Genomic DNA, 8,841 nt, shown 5'->3' with positions numbered 1-8,841 from the left:
GCTTTTAAGTGGATTATTTCTTAAAAATCAGATAAAGTCAGCACAAGGAACAGCAAAGGGCCACTGCTCCCTGGGCTGAACCACCAGCTGCTCCAGTGCCCCGAGCCACCTCCTCCCTTCACTTCCCAGGTGAGCAGATTGGCGTGTCACACGCTGGGCTCCCGCCGGCGATGCCCACCACCCGTTATAGGCACTGGGGGGCTCACTTCCCAGTGCACATCAAGAGTTTAGCCCCATGCGATGTACAGATCCTGCGCTGGGCTCTGAGATGGCTTTGCTAGCTCCAGTGATCGCAGATGCTATTATCCAGTAACTGCTGTCTGACAGCCAAGCAGCACCGCCCCACAGCACTTCCCCGAGGCTAGCGCACCCAGGGGGCTTATTTTTCAGCAGTTAGAAGTGCTGGGTAAGCACCAGGCTCCCCTCTCCTCACTGTGCCTCCCTCCTCCGCCCCACCTCTCCATAAAGCACCCTACTCTGGGGCTCTGTGCTTGAGCTGCGAGCACACAGCAATGCATCTAGCAGGCGGATCCCTGCCGCAGTGAACTCCCACAGCGTATACGCTGCAATCAGAGGCCCTGCCCAACCATCCTTGCTCCAAAGCAGGATCCCTGCAGCCAGGGACCGTGTCTGACACTCAGACTTTCACCACCTGTTCACCACCTGTTCACCACCAGACTTTCACCACCTGTTTCACCACCCTAATTATAAACTCACCAAGAACACATTCGTAGGGACATGGACGCGGCATGGGTGCCGAGCACAGAGCCAGGAGAAACAGGCCAGGGAACAAGGGAGATGATTACCTGGTCCAATAATCTCCTGACACACAATGCGAGTGGCTCGACACAACAGCCCAGCTGCACATGCTGCTGCAAGGCAGACAGGGGGGTCTGCAAACTCCGTCCAGAACCCAAAGGGCTGGGAACAGCAGACTCAATGTAAAGGACAACATCGCCCTTCCCTAAACCTGCACCCAAGGATCCCCCAGCCTGTTACGAACACCACTGGAGTCAGCCTCTCCAACGGCCACCCATCTCGCCTCTCCTGACCTGGCACAGCCCGAACATAAACCTTCCCTGCAGCCCGCAGGGCCTTCTGGCACATCATGTTCCATGAACCGGGGGCAGGGGGAACAGGATTCCATGACTCAGAACTGGGCTCTCAGAATCCTGAGAGCTCGGAGCCCTTCACAACCTCACGGATTCATTTCCCTTCATTTGCTTTGATGGGGATTTGTATTGTCATCCCAAATGCAGTCACCCATGCCAGGGCGGAGAGAGGGGGGAGCAGCCAAGCGGAGAGAGGAGGGGAACAAACCCCACACACAACGTGGAGCGTCACCGATCGCCACTCTAATCCGGAAGCCCAACTGCCACGGGAAAGCAGCCTGCTGCACTGCAGTGCTCCAAGAGCACCGTTCCCAGGACTGTCCCAGCACCCGGCTGCTGGCTGGACGCAATGCTAGCATACAAAACAGCCAGCCCTTGCCACAGCCCTGCCTGATGCTGGGGAGGGAAGATGACGTGCCACCTACAGCCATCTCCCCCGTGCTCTCCAGCTCTCTTGATGCGCGCGGGGGGGGGGGGCACAATAAGCCATTTTATGGCCCCCCGGTGAATTCCAGCTCTCTTGATGCAGGGGAGGGGACGAGTCATCTTACAGCCCCGCCTCCCCCAGTCGGTCCCCCCCAGTCTGCAGTTCTCTGGGCAGAGCTGATCCTGTTGTCCTGGGTGAAGCTCACTTGTGAAGCCTAAACCTCTTTCCACTTCACACACTCTCACCGCGTGGCTCGTTCTGGGTCAGCGGATACTGCGCGTTGCCAGCAGGTCTGCCCAGCACAGCTGGCTACGTGGATGGATGAGCCTCCACAAGAGGCTCTGACAGAAAGCACCAACTAACCGCCCGGCAGGGCAACCAGAATCCAAACTGCACACCCCGTAGCTCCCCTCGGTATTTCAGCGACTCCATTTCCCTGCCCTGGCACAGACACTCACTGCCTTGCTCCCGCGCTGGGGTTTGTAGGGCTGCGACTGGCGAAAGGTGGCTTGTCTGCTGCTTGGCTTTTGTTACAGGAGTGTCACATTTCTCTCTCTGACAGCTCCGTTAGCCCTTAACCTTGCAAGGTCCCCAAGCAGCTTCCACCCAGGGTAACTACGTTCTGCCTTTCTGCAGTCCCCCCGCTGCCTCAGTCCCAGTCACCACCTTCGCTTCCTGGCCTGAAAGCTTCCACAGCATTGCAAGTACAGCTGTTAAACTGCTGCCATGTTCTGCTCCAGAGGGGGCTGCATTTCAGTGGTGGGTAAAGCATATCGTGCGCATAGCCGGCGTATCAATGTAAGCATGCAAGCCACCTTGGGGCCCCATGGGATAAAAAGTGCTCTGAACAACACTGTCACAATCCCGCTCTGCTGGTCATGGTTCTAGCAGGGATTACGGTCACAGGGCTCCGTCCACCTCCTTGCACACGTGCCAGGCCATGACTCCTGCTGGGAGCACAGCCCCAGGACCAGCACTGGTGCGATAAATGCTGTGCATGGCCTGCAGAGGGCGCACTCTCATGTGTCCTACTAAAATCAGGTGGCATTTCTGCTGGAGTCTTTTTCAAAGGAGGGGCTGGTCCAGTTTCCACCTTTCCCTGAGAAAGCTGCAGCTTTATAGACAGAGTCCAGGGAACAGTCCCTGAGCTCCCCACCCACCTGCACACACTCAGCCTGTGACAATGTAAAGACAGAAAATAAACCTCTCTCCAATGGCATTAATAAAGTCATAGTCATCTAGTCTAACCCGCTGAGAAACCCAGGCCAGACACCCTCACCCAGTCATTCCTGCTTCCAACCCATCACATCTGCTTGGCCACAGCACACCTTTGGGAAGATATTCAGTTCTGGACTTAAAAAGATGGCCAGTGCTGAAAACTCCCCCATCTCCTTTGGTAAATGGGTCCAGGGGGCCAGTCCCCCTCACTGCTCGATGCTGTACCTTGTGTCTAGTCTGAAACTGCCGCCTTCCCCTGGCAGCCCTCAGAATTCACCCCTCGCTACAGAGACACTGTCACCAGGACTGGAGACCACATAGGCCCTGCTGCAAAACGCACACTGAAGGCAAAAGAGGCATCAAACCACATTAGCTTCCAGAACCTGCCACGCATCCTCCCAGAGCCATTTCAAGCCACCCCAGGTCCGATCAATGTTTTATTTCACCTTCCCTCTTGCTCATTGAGAACACAGGGCAGCACTCAAATGTGGCTATTTGTGGAGCTTCAAGGTAGGGAAGATGTCAGGCTTTAAGCTGCTTTACTCAACCAAGTCCCATAAGCAGCTATGGGGCCAGCACCAAGAGCCCCACTGCTTCTGGCAGACTGAAGGCTGCTGGTTTCTTCTACACGGGGATGTTTGCACTGGCCTGGAGAAGGCAAGCGAGACAGACAACTCGGCCCAAGCAGCTGCACCAGCAAATCACACATGCTGTCGCTGGGGACTCAGCCTGCCTGGTAGGGCTGGACACCGAGAACAAGCAGAACAGAGGTCCTCGCTGAGGGAGTGCATCACCCAGCCCCAGACCCTCCTGGGCCTGACCCAGCAGAACCATTATTGGGCATGGGGCCCCTGGGCAGGGCCTTGTGGCTAGGGGAGGGGATCCCTGCTATCCCCCACTCCTCAGGGCTCAGCTGAGCTTCTCAGGTTGGGAACAAGGGCTGGGACCAAGAGAACAATCTGTCTCCAGAAGTCAGGAACTCCTGAATCCCAGCGCCAGCCCTGACATCAGTGGGAAGGGAATTATGGGCTAGTCTGAGGTTAGGGCTAGGCCAGCACCAAGAAGCACTGCCAGGCTGAGGGGCAACCCCCAGGGCTGGGAAGCCAGCTCCCCAGGGGGAAGGGAGCTCTTGCCGAGAGGGCTGGGAGCCAACACCTGCTCCAGAGACGTTTGCCCCCACCCCTGCCCTGTCTAGCTCACAAACAGAAGGGGAGGGGAATCATTCTGGGCATCCTGTTTTCTCCCCACCTCCCCAAAATAGGCTACACCCTCAGGACCAGCCCATGGGAGTGAGGGCCCCTTGTTCCTGCTTTGATCCCATGGCCAGGCTGGGGGGCGGGAGGGATTCTGACCCTGCACAGTGGTGGCAAACGGCCTCTGTTCCCATGGAGGTCACTGCAGTCCCCATGGAGCTACCGAAACGAGAGAGCAGGATCACGGCCCAAGGGTGGGTCACATGAGTGCTGGGGGAGTTGGGGGGGGTGGGGGATGGGAGGGGTGTGAGAATGACAGTACAGCCCTGCCCCCCATCAGGTAGAAAATAGGGAGGGGGATTGTCACCCCAAAAAGCTGCCCTCTTCCATGGATGGGGGAGTTGGCTTGAGGTTCCCTTCACCTCAAACAAAGAATTCCCCCAGCCCTACCCCCTGTATCTCACCACACTGCAAACCTCAGGCCTGGCACAGCCAGTGGCCATGTGCCCCGCGGACACGCACAACGAAGTTTTAGGCTGGGATCTGCAGAGGAGCCTACAGTCACCCAACTTCCACAGCAATCCAGTAAGAGCTAGGCACCGAACACCCGGGGGTCTTTAATATGTCACAGCCTTCAATCTGCTTGGTAAGAGGGATGGCGCAGAGTCTGCCACAAAGTCTTTGTACGTCCACTAGGCTTTAGGGGAGAATGACTGGGTCTGGCTAGTGGGTTAGACAAGCAAGAATTAAGGAGGTGCTGGAGGCATTTCATAACGTCTGCTGGGAAACCAAGAGGAATGTGAGCTGATATCTGAGAGCTGATCCTGCACTGGGATATCCCAAAGGATGGAACAGATGCAGGCAGCGGTGGGAGAGGGGGAGTTCATGGATCCAGAGTCCACAGTACAGGAGAGCCCAATGAAGAGAAGGATTCTGATGTATATCTGCACTCAGGGGCTCAGCGACACACGAGCTGCATAACTCACCTACAGCACAGAGCTGGGGAGCCAAAGAGAAGTGATTTGCTCAGGGAGGGCTGGAGCAGTAATACAGCCACGCAGGCTAAACCAAGGGGCCAGCACCCACTGTGGACTGGCAGGTCCCTCACTGTCACTTTCTCACCCCAATGCCCCGTCACCCCAACATCACCCACCGGTGCCTCCCCCATCTGTGATGTAATGAAACAAACATCCGCACTGCAAATGACCTGCATTTCATTCCGAGACATCCCACTGGGGCCACCTGGTGACCTGCTCCCACCAGCAACCTCTTCACTGTTTTTAAAGTTTGACAGTCACATATCTCAACAGGCTTGTTCCCAAGTTTTCCTTCCTCCCCGCAGTGTCTGTGGGCCATGTGAATGATGCCAGAATCCCCTGAAGTGAAAGCATCACCATCAACTTCAAACTTAGTTGGGTTTGGATTTGTTTTTTTTTAAAGAACCCAAAAGCACCTTCAGGCTGTACTCAGCCCCTCCCCTCTGCCAATTTTTGTGAGTTTACAATGACCTTCTCTTACTTTAAAGCTGTCCAGGTTCCAGCCCCAATGAAAAACCCAAGAAACTGACAAGCTGGGGAAACTGCATAGTGGCCTGACCCAAAGTGGTATCAAATGCACAATGCAAACAAATTGAGGGAACAGAGAACACTATTTTCCCCCCTTTAATTTCTTGCATTGACAGTAATTGTAGGAGTCATTTGTAACAAACAAAAATGTTCAGATACAAGGGTGCGATCAGTTGCTATGGTGAGAAGCGCAGTATAAATCCCTAAAATAGATAGATTTTTAAATGACTTCATCCATTTAATCTCATTTGAGGAGATTAGGGTCTCAGATTGGGTGTTTGGTATCACCAGCGATAAAACATTTTCAGGGCAAATGAAGGGTTTGCTTCGGAGCACAAATCAAACTCAACAAGTCTCCTGCAGAATAAACATGCTTTTGTTTTATAAAATCATAACTAGGTTATGCACAGTTACCAGCAAAACTTTGTGCTAGATGCACAGAAATCTTGTTTTCCAAAGGAGGATGGGGAAAAAGGATCCCATTTTGAACAGGCAGAATCTGGAGCAAGGCCCATCAAATCTATTGCGTGCAGTGTCTCGCGATGGAAGCTGCTAGTTCCATCTATGTAAATTTAGCCCTTTACCAATAAAATGGTTTTGCAGATGCAAATGGATGATCTCTTTACACAAAGCCTGATCGGAAACCAACTTATAAGCGGTTGGTTTGGTTGTGTACTTAAACCAAACCGACACATGGGCTTTTTAGCTCACTGTTTTGGTAAACATCATAATAGCTGCATGTATATAGAGCTTGGTGTGCTCAAAGCTCTGTGATTCATTACTAGATCACTCTTGATTTTACAAGTAGCAAAATCGATCTCTGCCTTCTGCAGTGCTGGGCATGTATGTAAAGGTTTTCGAGTAACCGCTGCATGTGGAATTCAACACATCTGGCTGTATGTGAGGTTTCTTCCAGGCCACCCTCACCCTATCATCGTCAACAACTGCCAGAGGAGTGAAACACAGAATGACAGGGGGTAGATTTGCACAAACCAGCCCCAGACACAAGAACACAGTCACTGCTCTGCTGTCGGGTTTGCTGTGTGCTTCTGCAGATGGAACACAACCACGGCCATAAAACGGCTGTTTACATAACATCCAGCACCCTGAAGTGCCTGCATGACCGACTGTCAGCGTTGTACCCTAATTACTCCCTCACGCGCTATCAGATAAAAGCCAGCTCATCAGAGTTTCGCTAACCATCAGTCATCTTTTCACAGATTCTATACAACGGGCTAATGCACCTGGGCCCCCAATGGGAACAAAATCCAGCATGAGTGTTTAATGGGGAGCAGAAGGGCTTGATCGCTTGGGTCTCTCCTTCGTCACCACACCTTTTAAAATCACATAAACACCTTCCAAGACAGCCCAGATGCCAGGATTCCAAAACACAGCCCAGGCTGCTGAATAAAATGTAGTGCTGCCGTAAAAGCGGTCCAGGACATTGTGCCAAGATCTCTTATCAGGGCCAAACACAGCGGTTTGTTTCTGTTTGACAGTTCCAGGGGAGCACATAAAAGTGACATTTCAAGGTATTAAAGGCAAAATCATGTTTCTTTCATAGTCAGCTGAGTCCATCTTTCACCCATGCGCAGCTAAGAAGTCGAGAAGATACAAACCAACGGTTTTGACAATAAAAGTAAATGCCCAGTAAGACAATGAATGTGAAATCATGGCTCTCGCACACCAGCACAAATTGGGCCGGTTGAAAGAAGATTCAATTTCTTCCTTTCAGCCGATAAAAAGCAGCGACAAGAGATCCCTCTAGAGAGAGCAGCAGGGAAAGCAGCTCCAGCGACGCTTACACCGAGGTCTGGGCTCGATCAACGGAATAGCCATTATTATCCCAGTCCCTACGGCTGAGCTCTACCACCTCATCCCTTTAGAGCCAAAGACCCAAGCTACATGGGGTTTGGCTTCATGCAATTTTCCCCTATAGGCTCAAAGCAGTGTGCGGGCAGAAAACCCAAGTAGAACCCCTCCCAGTCCTGCCAGTCCTAGCCCCGGACAGCAGGAGTGGCCCCTGAAGAAATGTTCCTTTTCCCCGGGAGCCAACATGGAGAAACACGTTTGGGATGTTTAGTTACCTCAAGTACAGATGTCCAGGGAACGCGCCCCCTCCCCAGAGGCTGCCACAGCTGAGAAATCGGGCCGGCCCTTTGCAGACATTTATTCCCTTAGGTCCCTATAAAATCACTGCAAAACAATTGCCATTTTGCAGCAGCTAAAATAAAGAAAGAAATAATAACACACACCCTTAACCACCGCCCCCAGGGTCTGATAGTGCTGATGGGGGTCAGGAAGGGTTAATTCAGTACCAGAAGGAAAAGGGGGGTTAACAGCCCAAGAGGGGGGATGGAACCAGCAGTGCCCGCTGCCTGTGCAAAGAACAACATGCTCCAAAGACAAACTCCAGGGGCAGCGGGGGGAAGGAATGGGAAGTGGGGGAAGGGGAGCTGCAGGGCTGGGGGGATGGGGAGCCGCAGGGCTTGGGGGGGAGAAGAACCATGGGGCTGGAGGGGTAGGGGGGAAGTGCGGCGATAGGGGGGATGGGGAGCCACGGGGATGCGGGGGAACTGCAGTGCTGGGGGGGGAGGGGGCTCAGGGAGACAGGGAGCCAAGGGGATGGGGGGGAGCCGCGGGGATGGCGGGGATGGGGGTACGGGGAGCCACAGGGATGGGGGGGACTGAAGGGCTGGGGGGGTTGGGAAGCCATGGGGATGGGGGGAGACTGCAGGGATGGGGGGGTTGGGGGGATGGGGAGCTGCGGGGATGGGGGGAACTGCAGGGCTGGGGGTGATTCGGGGAGACGGGGAGTCACGGGGATGGGGGGGAACTGCAGGGTTGGGAGGGTTCGGGGGGACGGGGAGCCACAGGGATGGGGGGAGCCACGGGACTGGGGGGGCTCGGGGGGACAGGGAGCCACGGGGATGGGGGGACTGCAGGGTTGGGGAGTATGGGGGGGACGAGAAGCTGTGGGGATGGGGGGGAACTGCAGGGCGGGGGGGGTTGGGGGGACGGGGAGCCGCAGGGATGGGTGGGGAGCCAGGAGGCTGTGGGGGCTCGGGGGGACGGGGAGCCGCAGGGATGGGGGGGACTGCAGGGTTGGAGGGTTTGGGGGGGATGGGGAGCCGCGGGGATGGAGGGGGGACTGCAGGGCAGGGGGTGCTCGGGGGGACGGAGAGCCGCGGGGCTGGTGGGGAACTGCAGGGCTTGGGGAGACGGGGAGCCGCGGGGCTGGGGGGGGCTGCAGGACTGTGGGGGCTCGGGGTGACGAGGAGCCGCGGGGCTGGGGGGGACTGGGAGCCGCGGGGACGGAGCGGGGA

General features: G+C 55.2%; 1 protein-coding gene across 5 annotated transcripts in view; it reads right to left on the bottom strand.

The window, feature by feature from the left end:
• Positions 1–8,841, bottom strand: part of AATK (apoptosis associated tyrosine kinase) — a 46,130-nt gene that overhangs the window by 35,232 nt on the left and 2,057 nt on the right. Inside the window, exon 1 of one of the 5 annotated variants that reach the window (XM_030533933.1) lies at positions 7,603–7,992. The exons of the other annotated variants lie outside the window; for them this stretch is intronic. The gene's annotated coding sequence lies outside the window, so the exon portion shown is untranslated. Of the gene's footprint in view, positions 1–7,602; positions 7,993–8,841 lie in introns of those variants that run through there. 5 annotated transcript variants of the gene reach the window in all.

The sequence above is a fragment of the Gopherus evgoodei genome, chromosome 15, assembly GCF_007399415.2.
Source record: "Gopherus evgoodei ecotype Sinaloan lineage chromosome 15, rGopEvg1_v1.p, whole genome shotgun sequence".
NCBI classification, from domain to species: domain Eukaryota; kingdom Metazoa; phylum Chordata; order Testudines; family Testudinidae; genus Gopherus; species Gopherus evgoodei.
The sequence above is the reverse complement of the archived record's forward strand: the minus strand, read 5'-3'. Positions and strand labels throughout refer to the sequence as shown.